Below are 21,339 nucleotides of genomic sequence, written 5' to 3' on the forward strand. Positions count from 1 at the left end.
TGATCCGGGAATGGATCGCATGGCAGCGGTCGAACTTATCCTTAGTATCTAGTGGACTAAGGAATTTTCTCGATTATGGAGGTGAAAAGGAGTTCGTCGTAAAGGGTTACGTCGATGCGAACTTTGACACTAATCCGGATGACTCTGAGTAGTAGACCGGATTCGTATAGTAGAGCAGTTATTTGAAATGGCTCCAAGTAGCGCGTGGTAGCATCCACAAGATGGCATAGATATTCGTAAAGCACACACGGATCTGAAAGGTTCAGACCCGTTGACTAATAACCTCTCTCACAAGCATAACATGATCAAACCAGAACACATTGAGTGTTAATCACATAGTGATGTGAACTAGATTGTTGACTCTAGTAAACTCTTTGGATGTTAGTCACATGGTGATATGACCTGTGAGTGTTAATCACATGGTGATGTGGACTAGATTATTGACTCTAGTGCAAGTGGGAGACTGTTGGAAATATGCCCTAGAGGCAATAATAAATTGGTTATTATTATATTTCCTTGTTCACGATAATCGTTTATTATCCATGCTAGAATTGTATTGATAGGAAACTCAGATACATGTGTGGATACATAGACAACACCATGTCCCTAGTAAGCCTCTAGTTGACTAGCTCGTTGATCAATGGATGGTTACGGTTTCCTGACCATGGACATTAGATGTCGTTGATAACGGGATCACATCATTAGGAGAATGATGTGATGGACGAGACCCAATCCTAAGCCTAGCACAAGATCGTGTAGTTCGTTTGCTAAGAGCTTTTCTAATGTCAAGTATCATTTCCTTAGACCATGAGATTGTGCAACTCCCAGATACCGTAGGAATGCTTTGGGTGTACCAAACGTCACAACGTAACTGGGTGGCTATAAAGGTGCACTACAGGTATCTCCGAAAGTGTCTGTTGGGTTGGCACGAATCGAGACTGGGATTTGTCACTCCGTGTAAACGGATAGGTATCTCTGGGCCCACTCGGTAGGACATCATCATAATGTGCACAATGTGACCAAGGAGTTGATCACGGGATGATGTGTTACGGAACGAGTAAAGAGACTTGCCGGTAACGAGATTGAACAAGGTATCGGGATACCGACGATCGAATCTCGGGCAAGTAACATACCGGTTGACAAAGGGAATTGTATACGGGATTGATTGAATCCTCGACATCGTGGTTCATCCGATGAGATCATCGAGGAGCATGTGGGAGCCAACATGGGTATCCAGATCCCGCTGTTGGTTATTGACTGGAGAGTCGTCTCGGTCATGTCTGCATGTCTCCCGAACCCGTAGGGTCTACACACTTAAGGTTCGGTGACGCTAGAGTTGTAGAGATATTAGTATGCGGTAACCCGAAAGTTGTTCCGAGTCCCGGATGAGATCCCGGACGTCACGAGGAGTTCCGGAATGGTCCGGAGGTAAAGATTTATATATGGGAAGTCTTATTTTGGTCGCCGGAAAAGTTTCGCACTTTATCGGTATTGTACCGGGAGTGCCGAAAGGGGTCCGGGGGTCCACCAGCCCCGGGGGGCCACATGGGCTGTAGGGGGTGCGCCTTGGCCTATATGGGCCAAGGGCACCAGCCACAAGAGGCCCATGCGCCAAGAGATAAGAAAAAAGGGAGAGTCCTAAAGGGGGAAGGCACCTCCGAGGTGCCTTGGGGAGGAAGGACTCCTCCCTGGCCGCACCCTTCCTTGGAGGAAGGGCCAAGGCTGCGCCCCCCCTCTCCCTTGGCCCTATATATAGTGGGGGGGGGAGGGAGGGCAGCATGACCTAAGCCCTGGCGCCTCCCTCTCCCTCCCGTGACACATCTCCCTCCTCCCCGCTTGCGCTTGGCGAAGCCCTGCCGGGATCCCGCTACTTCCACCACCACGCCGTCGTGTTGCTGGATCTCCATCAACCTCTCCTCCCCCCTTGCTGGATCAAGAAGGAGGAGACGTCGCTGCTCCGTACGTGTGTTGAACGCGGAGGTGCCGTCCGTTCGGCGCTAGGATCATCGGTGATTTGGATCACGACGAGTACGACTCCATCAACCCCGTTCACTTGAACGCTTCCGCTCGCGATCTACAAGGGTATGTAGATGCACTCCTTCCCTCTCGTTGCTAGTAAATTCCATAGATTGATCTTGGTGATGCGTAGAAAATTTTGAATTTCTGCTACGTTCCCCAACACCCTCAAGTTCTATCGACCACCGATACAACTCTACGCACACTTGACGTTCGCTTTACCTAGAACAAGTATGAAACTAGAAGTACTTTGTAGGTGTTTTTGGATAGGTTTGCAAAATAATAAAGAGCACGTAAATAAAAAGTAGGGGCTGTCTAGATAAAGACACAATAAAGTAAATATAGCGAGTGTGGAAAAGTGGTGGTAGGAGTTGCGAAATTGTGCCTAAGCAATTGACTACTTTACTAGACCGATAGCAAGTTTTATGTGGGAGAGGCCACTGCTAGCATGTCATCCCTTACTTGGAATTCTATGCACTTATGATTGGAACTATTAGCAAGCATCTGCAACTACTAACGTTCATGAAGGTAAAACCCAACCATAGCATTAAGATATATTGGTCCCCCTTCAATCCCGTATGCATCAATTTCTATGCTAGGTAGAAGCTTATGTCACTCTTGCCCTCCAATACATAGTCCTATCAACATACAACTAACCCTATGGTGTGATCCACACAACAACATAACCACAAGCAAATTAAATCAATCATAGCAATTCATCAACCACCGATAGGACAACGAAAATCTACTCAGACATCATAGGATGGCAACACATCATTGGATAATAATATGAAGCATAAAGCACCATGTTCAAGTAGAGGGTACAACGGGTTGCGGGAGAGTGGACCACTGTAGATAGAGGGGGGGAGGTGATGGAGATGTTGGTGAAGATGGCGGAGGTGTTGGTGAAGATCGCGGTGATGATGATGGTGACCACGGCAGCGTTCCGGCGCCACCGAAAGAGAGGGGGAGAGGGGCCCCCTTCTTCTTCTTCTTCTTCCTTGACCTCCTCCCTAGATGGGAGAAGGGTTTCCCCTCTGGTCCTTGGCCTCCATGGCGTGGGAGGGGCGAGAGCCCCTCCGAGATTGGATCTGTCTCTCTGTCTCTCTCTGTTTCTGCGTTTTTTTCTTCTGCCCTTTCACCGTTTCGTATATATATGGAGATCTGTAACTCCGATTGGATTGAAACCTTCGCCAGATTTTTCTCCGAAAATTAGCTTTCTTGCGGCCAAAGGAGAGCAGCAACCGCCTTACAGGTGGCCCACGAGGGGGGCAGGCGTGCCCGGGGGGGGGGGGGGGGCAGGCGCGCCCCCTGCCTCGTGGCCACCTCGGGCACCGTCTCGCGTTGATTCTTCTTCCCATATTGTCCAAATGTTCCAAAAATATTCTCCGTCCGTTTTTATCCCGTTTGGATTCCGTTTGATATGGGGTTTATGTGAAACAAAAAACATGCAACAAACAGGAACTGGCACTGGGCACTGGATCAATATGTTAGTCCCAAAAATAGTATAAAAAGTTGCCAAAAATATATGGAAGTTGTATAATATTGGCATGGAACAATAAAAAATTATAGATACGACGGAGACGTATCAGCATCCCCAAGCTTAATTCCTGCTCGTCCTCGAGTAGGTAAATGATAAAAAAGATAATTTTTGATGTGGATAATCTTGATCATGTATCTAATCATGGCATGAATATTAAGACACAAGTGATTCAAAGCAATACTCTATCATTTGACATAAAAACAATAATACTTCAAGCCTACTAATAAAGCAATCATGTCTTTTAAAAATAACATGGCCAAAGAAAGTTATCCCTACAAAATCATATGGTCTGGCTATGCTCCATCTTCACCACACAAAATATTCAAATCATGCACAACCCCGATGACAAGCCAAGCAATTGTTTCATACTTTTGATGTTCTCAAACTTTTTCAACTTTCACGCAATACATGAGCGTGAGCCATGGACATAGCACCATAGGTGGAATAGAATATGATGGTGGAGGTTGTGTGGAGAAGACAAAAAAGGGGAAAGTCTCACATCGACACGGCTAATCAACGGGCTATGGAGATGCTCATTAATTGATGTCAATGTGAGGAGTAGGGATTGCCATGCAACGGATGCACTAGAGCTATAAGTGTATGAAAGCTCAAACTGAAACTAAGTGGGTGTGCATCCAACTTGCTTGCTCATGAAGACCTCGGGCATTTGAGGAAGCCCATCATCGGAATATACAAGCCAAGTTCTATAATGAAAATTTCCACTAGTATATGAAAGTGATAACTCAAGAGGCTCTCTATATGAAGAACATGGTGCTACTCTGAAGCACAAGTGTGGTAAAAGGATAGTAACATTGCCCCTTCTCTCTTTTTCTCTCATTTTTTTTATTTTCTCATTTTTTATTTTTTGGTGGGCTTCTTTGGCCTCTTTTTTTGGGCTTCTTTGGCCTCTTTTATTTTGATAACCTCACATGGGACAATGTTCTAATAATGATGATCATCACACTTTTATTTACTTACAACTCAATATTACAACTCGATACTAGAACAAAGATATGACTCTATATGAATGCCTCTGGCGGTGTACGGGATGTGCAATGATCTAGCGTAGAAATGACATCAAAAAACGGACAAGCCATGAAAACATCATGCTAGCTATCTTACGATCATGCAAAGCAATAATACAATAAATGCTCAAGTCATGTATATGATGATGATGGAAGTTGCATGGCAATATATCTCGGAATGGCTATGAAAATGCCATGATAGGTAGGTATGGTGGCTGTTTTGAGGAAGATATAATGAGGCTTATGTGTGATAGAGTGTATCGTATCACGGGGTTTGGATGCACCAGCGAAGTTTGCACCAACTCTCGAGGTGAGAAAGGGCAATGCACGGTACCGAAGAGGCTAGCAATGATGGAAGGGTGAGAGTGCGTATAATCCATGGACTCAACATTAGTCATAAAGAACTCACACACTTATTGCAAAAATCTATTAGTCATCGAAACAAAGTACTACGCGCATGCTCCTAGGGGGATAGATTGGTAGGAAAAGACCATCGCTCGTCCCCGACCGCCACTCATAAAGAAGACAATCAATAAATAAATCATGCTCCGACTTCGTCACATAACGGTTCACCATACGTGCATGCTACGGGAATCACAAACCTCAACACAAGTATTTCTACTAATCCACAACTACCCACTAGCATGACTCTAATATTACCATCTTTATATCGCAAAACTATTGCAAGGAATCAAACGTATCATATTCAGTGATCTACAAGTTTTATGTTGGATTTTATGACTAACCATGTGAATGACCAGTTCCTGTCATCTCTCTAAATAGATATAAGTGAAGCAAAAGATTTTAATTCTTTCTACAAAAGATATGCCCACGCTCTAACAAATATAAGTGAAGCAAAAGAGCATTCTACAAATGGCGGTTTTCTATGTGAAGAGAAACATGCAATCCAAACTTCAAATGATATAAGTGAAGCACATGAAGCATTCTATAAAGCCATACTCAAAAGATATAAGTGAAGTGCAATGAGAATTCTATAAATCAACCAAGGACTATCTCATACCAGCATGGTGCATAAAAGAAAAATGAAAACTAAATGCAAAAGACACTCCAAGATTTGCACATATCTCATGAATGAAACGAATCCGAAAATATACTGATATTTGTTGAAGAAAGATAGGATGCCTTCCGGGGCATCCCCAAGCTTAGACGCTTGAGTCTCCTTGAATATTTACTTGGGGTGCCTTGAGAATCCCCAATCTTGAGCTCTTGCCTCTCCTTCTTCTCCTCACATCGAGACCTTCTCGATCATCGGACCTTCATCCACACAAAACTTCAACAGAAAACTCCGTAAGATCCGTTAGTATAATAAAGCAAATCACTACTCTAAGTACTGTTGAAAACCAATTCATATTTTGTTTTTTCATTATGTCTACTGTAATATAACTTTTTCATGGCTTAATCCACTGATATAAATTGATAGTTTCATCAAAACAAGCAAACTATGCATCAAAAACAGAATCTGTCTAAAACAGAACAGTCTGTAATAATCTGAACATTCACCATACATCTGATACTTGAAAAATTCTGCCCAAATTAGTAAAAATAAAGAATTTGTATATAAAGACAGTGCAAAAAGAATCAGAACCGTTTGACGTTCCAGTAAAACATTAAAAATCTCGCACTACAGCCAAAGTTTCTGTCCTACACCGTACAAACCAACAAGCATTGTAAACATCCTAAAGGCAAATCTTGGAACATTATTTTTATAATACAATGGAATTGTACAAGGGGATAATTATTTTTGTTGAAAATTTTCTGTAATTAAGATTCACAAAGTTTCCATGGGCATGAACAAAGTTCAAGGACATCCCCCACTTTCACAATGCTCGTCTATCTCACTTTCACTTTTCTTTTTGAAAAAGTTTTGGGTTCCCCTCTTTATTTTTTTGTTTTTAAACTATATAAAAGCACACAACAGAAATAAATGACTCTCTAAAACTTCCGGGTTGTCTCCCTGGCAGCGCTTTCTTTAAAGCCATTAAGCTAGGCATATAGTGCTCAAGTAATGGATCCACCCGGATCCCAAGGTATATCAAAGCCAATTTTAATTAACAATGATTTAGCATTTAGTAGTGAGCACAAAGTAACATATATCAACCAATGACGAAGTCTAACTCTCTTCCTATGCATCGGCATGTCATAAAAGAACAATTCATGCACACATAGTAAAGGCCAATGCATAGTATAAACAGTTTCTTGCAATTTTATCGTGTGGGAAACATAGAGAGGTGAAGATATAGTTCCTCTCTCATAATAATTGCAAGTAGAAGCAGCAAGCACATGCATATTATATTCATCAAAATCATCATGTGCAACGGTAAAAGGCAACCCATCAATATAATCCTTAATAAGTGCAAACTTTTCCGCTATAGTATAGTCGGGAGAATTCAAAAAGATAATAGGACTATCATGCGTGGGTGCAATAGCAACAATTTCATGTTTAACATAAGGAAATATAGAAAGTTCATCTCCATAAGCATAATTCATATTGGCATCTTGGCCACAAGCATAGCGAGCATCATCAAAAAGGGGTATTTCAAGAGAATCAACGGGATCATAACAATCATCATAACATTCATCCTTCGGTAAGCACGAAGGGAAATTAAACAATGTATGAGTTGAAGGGTTACTCTCATTAGAAGGTGGGCATGGGTAGCTAATCCGCTCTTCCTCCTTTTGTTCTTCGCTCTCCTCCTCATCTTTTTCATCCAATGAGCTCACAGTTTCATCAATTTCTTCTTCCATAGACTCCTGCAAAATATTAGTCCCTTCTTGGGCAGCGGAGGATTCCTCAATATATGGTTTAACATAGGCATTAGAAGCATAATTATCATAACAATATTCAAGTATGGCAAAATTTTCAGATTTGTAAAGAGTAGCATCATACGTTTCAATCAAACAAGCAATTTCATAAGCACCCTTAAAAGCAAAAAATTCTTCAATTTGTTGAACATCATAGTAATTATAAACACCCTTAGCATACGAAGATACGACCCCATTATCAATAAACTCACATTGGTAGGGAAGGTGTTTTTTAGGGTTTTCGGAACAACAAGTAACATCATAAATTTCACATAAATTCCAAGCATAGCATTGCAACCGATGAATTTGATCCAGTAAAAGTTTCCCTTTTTGAGATATGCGGTGTCGCACATAACAAGCATGCTCATCTAAAGATCTGCCCTCAACTAACCTAGTTGGGGTTTCACCACGAGCACATAGGGATCGAAGATGATCCAAGTAAAAAGCTTCAGGAGTGTGATAGATTTTGAGTGGTTCTTCAACCATGGGTTCAGTAGGTACAACTAAACTTTTTGGTATTTTGCGTTTCCTACCCATAACTAAAGATAGAAAACAACTAAGAACAGAAAATAAAAATTACTTAGCGATAAAGCAAACAAGCACACACGAGAATATTCACCCCACGCTATGACTCCCCGGCAACGGCGCCAGAAAAAGGTCTTGATAACCCACAAGTATAGGGGATCAATTGTAGCCTCTTTCGATAAGTAAGAGTGTCGAACCCAACGAGGAGCTAAAGGTAGAACAAATATTCCCTCAAGTTCTATCGACCACCGATACAACTCTACGCACGCTTGACGTTCGCTTTACCTAGAACAAGTATGAAACTAGAAGTACTTTGTAGGTGTTTTTGGATAGGTTTGCAAGATAATAAAGAGCACGTAAATAAAAAGTAGGGGCTGTCTAGATAAAGACACAATAAAGTAAATATAGCGAGTGTGGAAAAGTGGTGGTAGGAGTTGCGAAATTGTGCCTAAGCAATTGACTACTTTACTAGACCGATAGCAAGTTTTATGTGGGAGAGGCCACTGCTAGCATGTCATCCCTTACTTGGAATTCTATGCACTTATGATTGGAACTATTAGCAAGCATCCGCAACTACTAACGTTCATGAAGGTAAAACCCAACCATAGCATTAAGATATATTGGTCCCCCTTCAATCCCGTATGCATCAATTTCTATGCTAGGTAGAAGCTTATGTCACTCTTGCCCTCCAATACATAGTCCTATCAACATACAACTAACCCTATGGTGTGATCCACGCGCGCGCTCATATGATGGGCACTAAAGGACAACAACATAACCACAAGCAAATTAAATCAATCATAGCAATTCATCAACCACCGATAGGACAACGAAAATCTACTCAGACATCATAGGATGGCAACACATCATTGGATAATAATATGAAGCATAAAGCACCATGTTCAAGTAGAGGGTACAACGGGTTGCGGGAGAGTGGACCACTGTAGATAGAGGGGGGGAGGTGATGGAGATGTTGGTGAAGATGGCGGAGGTGTTGGTGAAGATCGCGGTGATGATGATGGTGACCACGGCAGCGTTCCGGCGCCACCGGAAGAGAGGGGGAGAGGGGCCCCCTTCTTCTTCTTCTTCCTTGACCTCCTCCCTAGATGGGAGAAGGGTTTCCCCTCTGGTCCTTGGCCTCCATGGCATGGGAGGGGCGAGAGCCCCTCCGAGATTGGATCTGTCTCTCTGTCTCTCTCTGTTTCTGCGTTTTTTTTTTCTTCTGCCCTTTCACCGTTTCGTATATATATGGAGATCTGTAACTCCGATTGGATTGAAACCTTCGCCCAGTTTTTTCTTCGAAAATTAGCTTTCTTGTGGCCAAAGGAGAGCAGCAACCGCCTTACGGGTGGCCCATGAGGGGGGCAGGCGCGCCCCCTGCCTCGTGGCCACCTCGGGCACCGTCTCGCGTTGATTCTTCTTCCCATATTCTCCATATATTCCAAAAATATTCTCCATCCGTTTTTATCCCGTTTGGATTCTGTTTGATATGGGGTTTCTGCGAAACAAAAAACATGCAACAAACAGGAACTGGCACTGGGCACTGGATCAATATGTTAGTCCCAAAAATAGTATAAAAAGTTGCCAAAAATATATGGAAGTTGTATAATATTGGCATGGAACAATAAAAAATTATAGATACGATGGAGACGTATCACGTACTAGCAGCGTGCGGCCCTGACTAACACCGCTAGCAACACACATACAGGAAGCCCTCCAGCCAGAAAGTACTAGTGGTGCTTCCCATATACCGCACACCACTAATGATCAAAGTATTGGCAGCATCCCCGCAGTTGCCAGACGCCACTAGTAATCTATGCTTGGCAAGCGTGTGAGCCCCATTGACTATCGGACGTGAGAAAACCATGACTTCGGTATGGTGTGGACACGGTGGCCTGGATGGTGTCGGCACGGAGAGGGTTCAAGAGTCTAGAAGTGGAGAGGGAAGAGGGGAGGTGCGGTGCCATGTGGACAACACTGGAGGCCTGCTTAAATAGGTGTGGGGGAAGCCGGTTTCAATGCGGCACAACATCCGGAATAGGCTTATCGGTCGTCGCATCGGCATTGAAGCGGCGGTGACCGCTTGTCTGACCGCATCGCTTTGGCCGGCATTAAGTCCATGGAGTCATGTCCACTCTGGAGTAGCGTTGACCAGCATGAATGCGCGGCGACCATTTCACGCGTCATGGGTTTTTTGGGTGAGGAGGTTTTTGGGTGGGACAGGGTTGTCGGATTTGTGTGGGTGCGGTACAGACGCCCGCAAAGCACCCTCTAGTTTTTATATGGTTTGCGGAAAACAGACAACCGGGCCGGTCTTTGGACTGATGGGGTATCGCGTTGGATGGCAATTGCGTCCTGGCGCTCGGTCTGGATGGTTGCGGGGGGTTTAAGGGTCTGTGTTGGTGATGCCCTAAATTTCCACCCAACTGCAGTTAATCCGTTCCATGCAAAGCAAAAATGTGAGGGAAAAACAGGACCAAGCAAAATATGCTCCCCCAAGTTCTTACCAAAAGTTGTTATACAACTATTGGAGTAGATAAAAAATCTCATAACTTTGTTAAACAAAAGTTAGATTAATGTAATTTGCAGAAACTAGTATTCTTATATATTTTTTTGCGAGTGGAAATATTATTACTCAACCACCACGAGAATTACAATTAGGCGCTGCTAGTTCTACTGCAGCAGAGGGACCAGATCCTATCCAAGTCATTATTCTTCCCTTTATGCGAGCAAAATTTGCCAGGCTATCACTAACCTTATTATCAAGGCGGCTAACATGAGTAACATTCATGAAGGGACATGAGATATCTAATCCCCTTAACTAAGGAAGCATAAATCGATCTATCTTCTTCTCGTCCTTGGATCATCTTTACTGCCACTAGTGAGTCCGTCTCAATGATGACCTAGTATTTTTATAATGTTATGGGATAAAACCTGAATTTTGTTCACCATTTATTCAGAAGATCTACAATAGGCTAAACCAAATATACTTAGAGGCTTGTTTCGGTACACCCCCCTCCCCCCAACACACACAAACCGTGTAAGGGCAGTATGGTTATTTCATCAAACCGTATACCCATCTGCATATGTGGGACGTACGAGGCATCGTATCCACTTTTTTATCAAACTTCAAAAAATAGCGCAGGCATGAATCAAACGCAAGACCTCTTGATCTAAGGAGGACCACACTAACAAACTAAGACATCCTAATGCTTGTGCCTATTTACTTCTTTTTTTTCTTCTACTTCCATTCACGGCTAGGCCGGTCCATTGCTGAACCGGTCCTTTTATCACTATTTCTTTCTCATTTTTTCTATTCATTTTTTCTTTTTCATTTTCCATTTTCATTATTTGTTTATTTTTTATTTTTCAAAAAATTCTCACGTTTATAAAAATTTGTTCAAAATTTCAAAAATGTTCGCTTTTTAAAATTGTGTTTATAAAGTACAAATATTCACATTTTAGAAAAACTGTACAGATATGTCAAATTTTTTTTGTTTAAATAGAAATATACTCACATCATTATAATTAAATTTTTGGACATCTGTTAAATAGACAAAATGTTCGTTTAAATAGAAACATGCTCACATAAAAAAATCGACCATATTTAAAATTTCTGAGCATCTATTAAATTTATGAACAAAATATTCAAAAACGGGAACATGTTTCGAAATTCCAATTCCACAACTTTTTATAATTTGTAGAAAAATATTTCAAAACAATAAAGTTTTTGGTATTCCAAAAATATTTCAAATCTTAAAGGTGTTAAAATGAATAATAAAGTTCAAAAGGAAAAAAATTAAATTAACGAAAACATAAAATAATTAAATATTATAATAGAAAAAAAATACGCTCAAGCCTTGCCCAACTTGGGTACGACATCACTTCCGTCGGGTGCCTGTTGGGCCGGCCCAAATATTCGCTGATTTTAAAAAAGTTCATCAATTTTGAAAAGTAATGTTTATGTATTTGAAAAAAGCTACAGGATTTTATAAAACGTTTATAAAATTTCAAGAGAGTTCCTCGATACAGAAAAAAATCATTAATTGGAAAACAAAGTTTACGAATTTAATAAAATGGTCACGAAATTAAATGGAAAAAAGTTTGCATATGGGGTTCAGGTTGGGCGAAAGGTTGCGTCTCAGAGTACCTTTTTTCGACATCGTTCAAATGGACCAAATTTTTCTAGGGCCTTGTATCACCATTCCAAGGCACCATGCTATGTTTTTGTTATTTCGATAATTCTGCATTTTCAAATAATGTTCGTGCTTCAAAATTTATTTGGAATTTAGAAAATAATCTGGTATTCAAAAAATTTCTACACAAATAAAAAAAATGTTCGCGGAAATGCAAAATAAATTGTTTTCAATTTTTTGTTCATATTTTCTGATTTTTGCTAGAAATTTCAAATTACGTAATGTTTTTCAAAAACTGTCCTTGTTCAAAATTTTGTTTGCTGGTTTTAAAATATGTTCATGTTATGACATTCTGAGCAACTTTGAAAGACACGGACAATTTTGAAAAAAAAAGCGTGAGCATTTTTTGAAAAGGAAAAAATAAACAAGAAAATAAAAAAACGAATGGAAAAAGAAAAGAAATAGTGATAAAAGGACTGATTCAACAACGGGCGGGGCCCAGCTGCAAACTGAAGTAGAAGAAATGAAAAAAGAAGAAGCAAATATGCACAACCATTAGGATGTGCTTGTTGGTTATTGTTGTCCTCCTTAAACCAAAAGGTCTTGAGTTTGATTCATGTTACTTGCACTTCTTTTTTTTCTTTTAAAAAGAAAGTGAAAAACAGCTGAGGGTGCGGCGATAAAAAAAGGTCACGTGAACAATACTCCTGGCTGTGGCATCACTCTACTATGCATCGACATCCGGGTACCACAGCTCTGCTTGGGCTGACTTAGCAGAAAAATAATTAAGCAATTAGGCATCATGTGTCACGCACAGATACTGCGGTTATTGAGAAGATAAAGAAGAAAGCTGATGTAGAAAACCTCAAAGCACTGTAATACTGCCCGAATTTTGTCCACGCAATTATAACATTCAACTGTTAAGCTGAACTGATTTGGGTTTTGAGGTTCCAGACTTTACCACTAGCGGCATATAGCTTTAACCTGAAGAACTGAATCATCTGAATCAAAGCACAACAGCATCAAAACAAATAATTTCTGTATCAAGGTTCCTTGTGGATTTTTGAACTCTTACTGATAACTGAAAATAGTTCAGACTATTTCCAAGTCCTAACTGAAAATGATCTAGCGAAAGTCTCAGTAAACTGTTCTTCAGACATTTTGATGCTGATAACTGTTCCATCTAAAGTACCCTTTTATTATTTCATTTCCTTTATTTTTCCTTCTTGATAATGATTTTGTTTTCCTCGGCTTCACACATTCTGAGATAGTGTTCGACCGTCCAATGTATCTCATTCCTTGACCACCAGAAATTGTCGAACAGAAGTGAGTAGTTTAGTGATATTGCTGGGTGAATTCACATCAACTACAAGATTGGGTGGATATATGGACGACATAGAAGATTATGTGAATCTAGCAGTTGAAGAGTTTTATTATCTACTCCAGTAAGATGACAGAGCCGAGTCTTATTGCACTCTACCTAAAATACGGAGTTGAAGTATTTGGGACAATTTTACATGCCAGGAGTAGCCTAGCTACAGACTACCCTGCCCACAAGACTGGCATCCTTGTACTCTACCTACTACAATCTCACAATAAAGAAAGAAAGAAAGACAAAGCAAAACATACATTTAGTGACCTTGAAACGTTTTCAGTATTTGTCCATACTGAAACAAGAGAGAGAGAGAGAGAGAGAGAGACCCTTGAAATGTCTGAAGTTGTCATCATGCTCATGAAAAAGAACAATGTAATGTGCAGAAACTATTATTACAGCATTGTGGGATACTTTTACCAATAACAAATAACAACCTGATTTTTTGTTCAAAAAGCTACCATAGGGTAACATGGTGCCAGTAAAAAGCTACCGCGGGCAGCAAAATGCAGCAAGTCGTGTCGGGGCGCATTAACCTCACCTTGTTCAGAACTTTGATCTCACAGAAAACACAAAGTCATTTTTCTGCTGATGGACTGAAACTTTAATCGGAATAATTAAACTCATTACAGACTAACAGAAATGCAGCAAGAACCAACACAGCAGGAACCATGTTCAACTCACAGAAATGCGGCTAACAACGTTGAAGTAGTGGCCATTGTTCAAACAGTTTCAGCATTTTTGAACCGTGATGGCAAAGCAAATAGGTTTCCTACTGTCAGGAGAACAAACCAAGTTTAGCTAGCAGAAACACAATAACTGCTCGGTTTTCCTGAACCCATATCTCAACCAAAGGAACTAGGCTCTCATGTCGTTGTGTGATTGTGTCCGAGGCGGCGACCCTTCTGAAGATGTGAACAGCAAGGTGACTTGTAGGGGTCCTGGCTCTTGCATCTCTGTACTAGGCATCGACATCCGGGTACCGCAGCGCCGCGTGGGCTGAATTAGCAGAAAAATAGTTAAGCAGTTAGGCATCATGTGTCACAGACAGATACAGAAACGGGTTAATGAGAAGATCAGGAAGATAGCTGACGTGCAAAACCTCAAAACACTGTAATGAGGTTCAAAACAGTGTATTCGAAACAATTACAGTAGGCTAAGAAATAGAAAACAGTGTATTCTCTGTTAAGCTGAACTGATTTGGGTTTTCAGGTTCCGAATTTTACCACTAGCATTAAACTGAAGAACAGCAGCATCAAAACCAATACTTTCCATATCAAGGTTCAGTGTGGATTTTTTGACTCATGAAATGATGTATGTACAACAACTCTTACTGATGTCTACAATAATCCTACAATAGTTCAGACTATTTCCATGTCCTAACTGAAAATGATTTAGCTAGCGAGAATTTCAGTAAAGTAAACTGTTCTTCAGACTAGTACAGTAGTTTCGAACACTATTTTCCAAGCACAAGGAGATTAGCAAATATGAGGAGAAGAGTAGGAGGAGCTTAGGGTCACTCACCAGGCGTCCCGGGTGTGACGACGACGATGTGGAAGAGCAGGCCGCTGGTGGGCAGGAGGTCGACGAGGAGTGGAAACAGCCGACCATCACGTGTGGGGAAGCAAATGACGAGGTTGGCGACACCCAGCAGCCTGACCAGCTTCTTCCTCAGGCGGAATACGGACCTCCCCCTGAAAACGAACGCGCCGTGGCTGATGCGGGTCCCGTCGGCGCTCACCTCCTCGCATTCGATCGCCCGCGACCGCAACAGTCTAGTCCAAGTCAGGCTTCCGGGGAGGGGGAGCTGCAAGTGAGTCACAAAGAACCATCATGATGCCAGCCAGTAGATCAAATCATCAAATACGAAAATGCCATCAAGAATCGGAAGTGCGGCAATCCCCGCCGTGAAATGTCAAGAAGCGGGCATGGCCATGGCGGACTCACCCCAGTCTGACGTGGAAGGCGAGGAATGCTCCCCTCGGCAGCGGCAGGTATGGGCTCCACGACCCAGTGCATCATCACGCTGGCGTTGTCGATGCCGTCGACGCTGACGCCATTGGTCTTCCAGCGGAGGTACCTCCCGTTGGCGGCGCAGAGGTAGCCGGCGCCGGCGCCGGCGTGGCGGAGGCGGAGTTCGACGTCGTCCTCGAACCCGGACCTGTGGACCTCCCAAATAATCTCCACCAACCCCGGATGGTAGTGGTTGCGCTGAATGATGCGGTGGCTGCGCGGTGCCGGCGCGAACGTGGCCGTGGCGGCGAGGTAGCGGCCGTAGGCGGCGCTTTGGAGGAGTACGCGCCCCTCCTCGGCGTAGGGATCGTACACGTGCACCGCCCACACCACGTTCGTCGAATCCCGGCGGTGGCGGAGGGAGACGCCATGGCCGTCCTCGTCGGCGTGCAGGTACAAGCCGTGCACGCGGCTGCGCAGCCGCACGTGGTGGCCGTGATGGAACTGCTGGGCCGCTGCGGGGTGGACCGGTGGAGAGTGAGGGAGGCGGGGGTTCTTGGTTTCTTGGGGCTCCGGCGACGGGGAGAAGATGAGAAGCGAAAGCTGTTGGTTGAGAGCATCTCCGGCCGTGCCCCCCAACAGGCCCAAAGGCGACTTTTTCGGCATTGGCGTCAAAAAAAGGCCCAGTCGCGCGTCCAGGACGACGAAAAGCGCCGGTTTGGCCCTTTTTTTCGCCCGGCGGCCGCAGGCCGAACCCGGCGCGCTGGGGGCGCTTGGGGCTCCGGCGCAAGGGAAAAGCACGGCTGGCCCACGCCGTCAGGTGAAAAGTTAAGATTTTCTTCCCCGACTCGCCTCCCACCCCCCGCGCTCTCGGCCGCCACTAGGTATATCCCGGCGCCGCCCCGCCGCCCTTCACCGGTAGATAGCCATTCCTCGCCGGAAAAATAGCAGAGGTTCGCCGCGGCAGCCCCTCCGACACCAGCTGGGCGTTTCCGGCCGCCGTTTCCGGCCGCGGAGGGGCAGTTTAGCGGCGGGTGCATGCCCACCGCACGCAAGGTGTTCGGCGATTTGCCTGCCTCGGCGATGGACTCGGATGACGAGGAAGTGCTCGCCGCGCTGCTGGAGGAGGAAGCCGAGGCCGACGTCCAGGAAGAAGAGCATCTCATGGTGCTCGCCGCCCTCGCCTAGCTGCTGGCGAGCAATGAAAAGCCGCGGCGAGGTGGCTCGGCATTTGTGAAGACCATCAAAAACCCTGTGCCTGGAGGCAAGAACGCCTGGTTTGCGAAGATTCTGGAGGCTTGCAGGAAGGATGTCGAGCGGGCATTTGGTGTGCTCCAATCTCGATTTGCTGTTGTCCGGTACCCCGCTCAGACTTGGTCGAAAGATCAAATGTGGGAGATCATGACCTGCTGTGTCATCTTGCACAACATGATCATTGAGAGCGAGCAGGAAGAGCCAGTGTTTGACACTGAACCATACCACAGGCAAGGTCCTCTTGCCCAAGTTGATTACCAGCTACCGGCAACCTGGACTGCCTACCTCAGTATGCGTCAGGAGATCCGAGACCCAAAGGTGCATCATCAACTGCAGCAAGATCTGATAGAGCACCTATGGAGGCTCAAGAGCGACACCGGGCGCGACGTGTGATGAAATATGAGTTTTTATTTGCTGAACTATATAATTTGTATTGAACTATTTGTTGTTGAACTATTTTGTTGAAGTATTTGAATTTTCTGTGATGAAATATGTGATAAAAAATATTTATGTTGATAATTAAACGCCGAGCCACGGCGAACCATGCCGAATATGGGCCTATTCTCGCCCATATGGGCCTTTTTCGCCGAAATGGGGCTTCAAAAGTGGGCCAAAATCGGCGACTGGGGGCGAGCTGGGGCGACGACTGGGCGCAAAACCGTCCCAGCGCCGAACGAATCGCCGGCTTGCCCTTAGGGGTCGATTTTTATGCGTCCTGGAGGGGCCAACGGCTGAAGATGCTCTGAGACGGTTACCTTCGGGCGCCAAGGCAGGGTATTTCAAGCTGGCTGAGAAGCTGTCGCCGTGGGCTTGTGGGCTTGTGGGCCGTGTCCTAGGAAATATGTTCCTCCTCAGCATTTTCTCAACAACGCTGCTCGCTTTCTTCGGTCAAAAAATAAATACAAAACACTTCTCAAAAAAAAAATTACAAAACACTGCTCTGTTCTTAAAAAAGGCACTCAAGAAAAAATCTCGCACTTGTATCACGTTCTATATATATTAAAAAGGAATGCGTATCAGGTATGCAAGTTGTATATATACATTATAAAGAACATACATGGATCTATGTCTCTTTGTTTTCATGGAGCATTTGTCCTTGATCACGGGGAAGGATAAGCCTCGTCTTAACGGGGAGGGATTGCAGTACATGCTAGATCATCTATGATTTATCCCTCTTCCTTTGTACATTTCCATGAAAATATAAATAAAATGGCATAGTATGGGCCTTCTCTGTTGTTTACGCTTAGAAAAGGTTGTCCATTAGAGCATCTCCAAGCGCGCCCCAGCAGGACTTTCCTAGCCGATTTTTCCGCGCCGGCGCCCAAAAATCGGCCCAGTCGCGCCCCCAGGGACCCGTTTTTCGCCGGTTTGGCCCGAAACTGGCGCCGGCGGACCCATGCCGAACCCGGCGCGCTGGGGGGCGTCCGGAGGCGCCGGGGTGAGCGGTTTTGGCGCGAAAGAGCTGCGGGCCAGCCGCGTCAGCGACAGGACGCCTCGTCTTCCCCCAGAACGCCTCGGTTTCCTGCGGGGAATCAATGGCAAGGCTGCCGCCGGTCAGCCTTGCCATTGATTCCTCACGGGCGACGCGTCACGGGCGGCGCGGCGACGCCTCCCCTCCCGCCACGCGTACACACGACGCGGGCTATAAAATCCGCGCCCCCCCCACCCGCTGGCAACACCAGCCCGGGCCCAAACCAGCCGCCGCCGAGCTTTGCTCTCTCCCGTCCGCGCCGACGATCTCTGCCTATCTCCCATGTCCTCCCCTTCCCTTCCCTCTCCAGCGATGGACGAACGCTTCCCCGGCGACGCCGCGGCAGCCAATGGCTTCGGCCGCCGATCGCTCCAGGAATGGGAGGTGTGGCTCGTGTTCGAGGCCAACATCCAGGCGCCGCCGGACATGCGCGTCGGGCCAACGGGGTGGAGGCTCAGCAACGGGGGCGTCCCCATCCCCCCGTTGCCCGACGTCGACGCGCGCCCCGGCATCTTGGCCGCCGAGGTCGACCGCGTCCGTTCGTCCCTGACAGACGAGCAGCGCGCCCTCCCCAGTACGCCGCCGACAACCACACGGCGTGGGCGGACTTCTTCCAGCGCCGGCAGGCACAGCGGCTGGCGTCCACGAACGGGACGCCGGTGGTGGGCGACATTGAGAATAGCGTCGGCCGCCACGTCTGGTGGGGCGTCCCCGGCCGCACACTCCACAAGGTGTTGGCGTACCTCGAGGGCGGCAATGACCCGCTGCTGGCATACCCTGCCGCGGCGGCCGCGGCCGCCCCGCCCCCACGCCGGGGCGCCGGGCCATGGGCGCCCAGGAGGTTCGGCTCCTCCTCCTCCTCCTCCTCTTAGTCATCCTCCCACTCCTCCTCCCACTCTTCTAGCTCGCCACCGCTGTTCGGCGTCAAGGCCGAGCCCGCCGCGGAGACGCCGCTCGGCCGGCGCACCCGCAGTGCCGGCATCATCATCAACGAGGGTGGCAGGCACGCCCCCTCCTCGGCTCCTCCGCGCTACGTGATACGTCTCCAACGTATCAATAATTTTTGATTGTTCCATCTTATATTATATTCTGTTTTGGACATTAATGGGCTTTATTATACACTTTTATATTATTTTTGGGACTAACCTATTAACCGGAGGCCCAGCCCAGAATTGCTGTTTTTTGCCTATTTCAGAGTTTTGCAGAAAAAGAATCTCAAACGAAGTCCAAACGGAATGAAACCTTCGGGAACGTGATTTTCAGAACGAACGTGATCCAGAGGACTTGGACCCTACGTCAAGACATCAACCAGGAGGGCACGAGGTAGGGGGGCGCGCCTACCCCCCTGGGCGCGCCCTCCACCCTCGTGGGCCGCACGTTGCTCCACCGACGTACTTCTTCCTCCTATATATACCTACGTACCCCAAACTACCAGATACGGAGCCAAAAACCTAATTCCACCGCCGCAACCTTCTGTACCCGTGAGATCCCATCTTGGGGCCTTTTCCGGAGCTCCGCCGGAGGGGGCATCGATCACGGAGGGCTTCTACATCAACACCATAGCCTCTCCGATGATGTGTGAGTAGTTTACCTCAGACCTTCGGGTCCATAGTTATTAGCTAGATGGCTTCTACTCTCTTTTTGGATCTCAATACAATGTTCTCCCCCTCTCTTGTGGAGATCTATTCGATGTAATCTTCTTTTGCGGTGTGTTTGTTGAGACCGATGAATTGTGGGTTTATGATCAAGTTTATCTATGAATAATATTTGAATCTTCTCTTATTCTTTTATGTATGATTGGTTATCTTTGCAAGTCTCTTCGAATTATCAGTTTGGTTTGGCCTACTAGATTGATCTTTCTTGCAATGGGAGAAGTGCTTAGCTTTGGGTTCAATCTTGCGGTGTCCTTTCCCAGTGACAGTAGGGGCAGCAAGGCACGTATTGTATTGTTGCCATCGAGGATAACAAGATGGGGTTTATATCATATTGCATGAGTTTATCCCTCTACATCATGTCATCTTACTTAAAGCGTTACTCTGTTCTTATGAACTTAATACTCTAGATGCATGCTGGATAGCGGTCGATGTGTGGAGTAATAGTAGTAGATGCAGGCAGGAGTCGGTCTACTTGTCTCGGATGTGATGCCTATATACATGATCATACCTAGATATTCTCATAACTATGCTCAATTCTGTCAATTGCTCAACAGTAATTTGTTCACCCACCGTAATACTTATGCTCTCGAGAGAAGCCACTAGTGAAACCTATGGCCCCCCGGGTCTATTTTCCATCATATTAATCTTCCAACAACAAGCTATTTCCATTGCCTTTTATTTTACTTTGCATCTTTATCATAAAAATACCAAAAATATTATCTTATCATATCTATCAGATCTCACTCTCGTAAGTGACCGTGAAGGGATTGACAACCCCTTTATTGCGTTGGTTGCGAGGATTTATTTGTTTGTGTAGGTGTGAGGGACTCGTGCGTGGCCTCCTACTGGATTGATACCTTGGTTCTCAAAAACTGAGGGGAATACTTACGCTACTTTGTTGCATCACCCTTTCCCCTTCAAGGGAAAACCAACGCAGTGCTCATGAGGTAGCAAGAAGGATTTCTGGCGCCGTTGCCGGGGAGTCTACGCAAAAGTCAACATACCAAGTACCCATCACAAACCCTTATCTCCTGCATTACATTATTTGCCATTTGCCTCTCGTTTTCCTCTCCCCCACTTCACCCTTGCCGTTTTATTCGCCCTCTCTTTTTCGCTCGCTCGTGTGTTGGATTGCTTGCTTGTCTCAATGGCCCTACCTAGATTTGGCGATCTTCACCTTAAAAGGTTAGAAGAGATCAAAAGCAACATCAGGAGTTTTATGGTCTTACAATTTGAGCATAATAATTTCTTTAGAAATGAGCTTAAGGAACAAAAAAACTTTATGAGTTATATGAATAAAGAGCTCGATGATATGTCCAAAGAATTTGATGGTTTGAAATCTCAGAGTGCTCATCTTGAAAAGTTAATAGCTGAAGTTTCGGATAAGCAGGCCACCTTAGTTAATAAGATGGCCGCTAAGCCGGAAATGTTTTTGGAAATTAAAATGAAGATCTAAAAGTTATTGATGTGTCCCCAATTAAATCTTTGTTTTGCAATATGAATCTTGATAATGATGGGACTGAATATGATCCACCTTTACCTAGAAGGCGTTCCAAAAAGTCGGAG

Source organism: Aegilops tauschii, chromosome 7, assembly GCF_002575655.3.
Source record: "Aegilops tauschii subsp. strangulata cultivar AL8/78 chromosome 7, Aet v6.0, whole genome shotgun sequence".
Lineage (NCBI taxonomy): Eukaryota > Viridiplantae > Streptophyta > Magnoliopsida > Poales > Poaceae > Aegilops > Aegilops tauschii.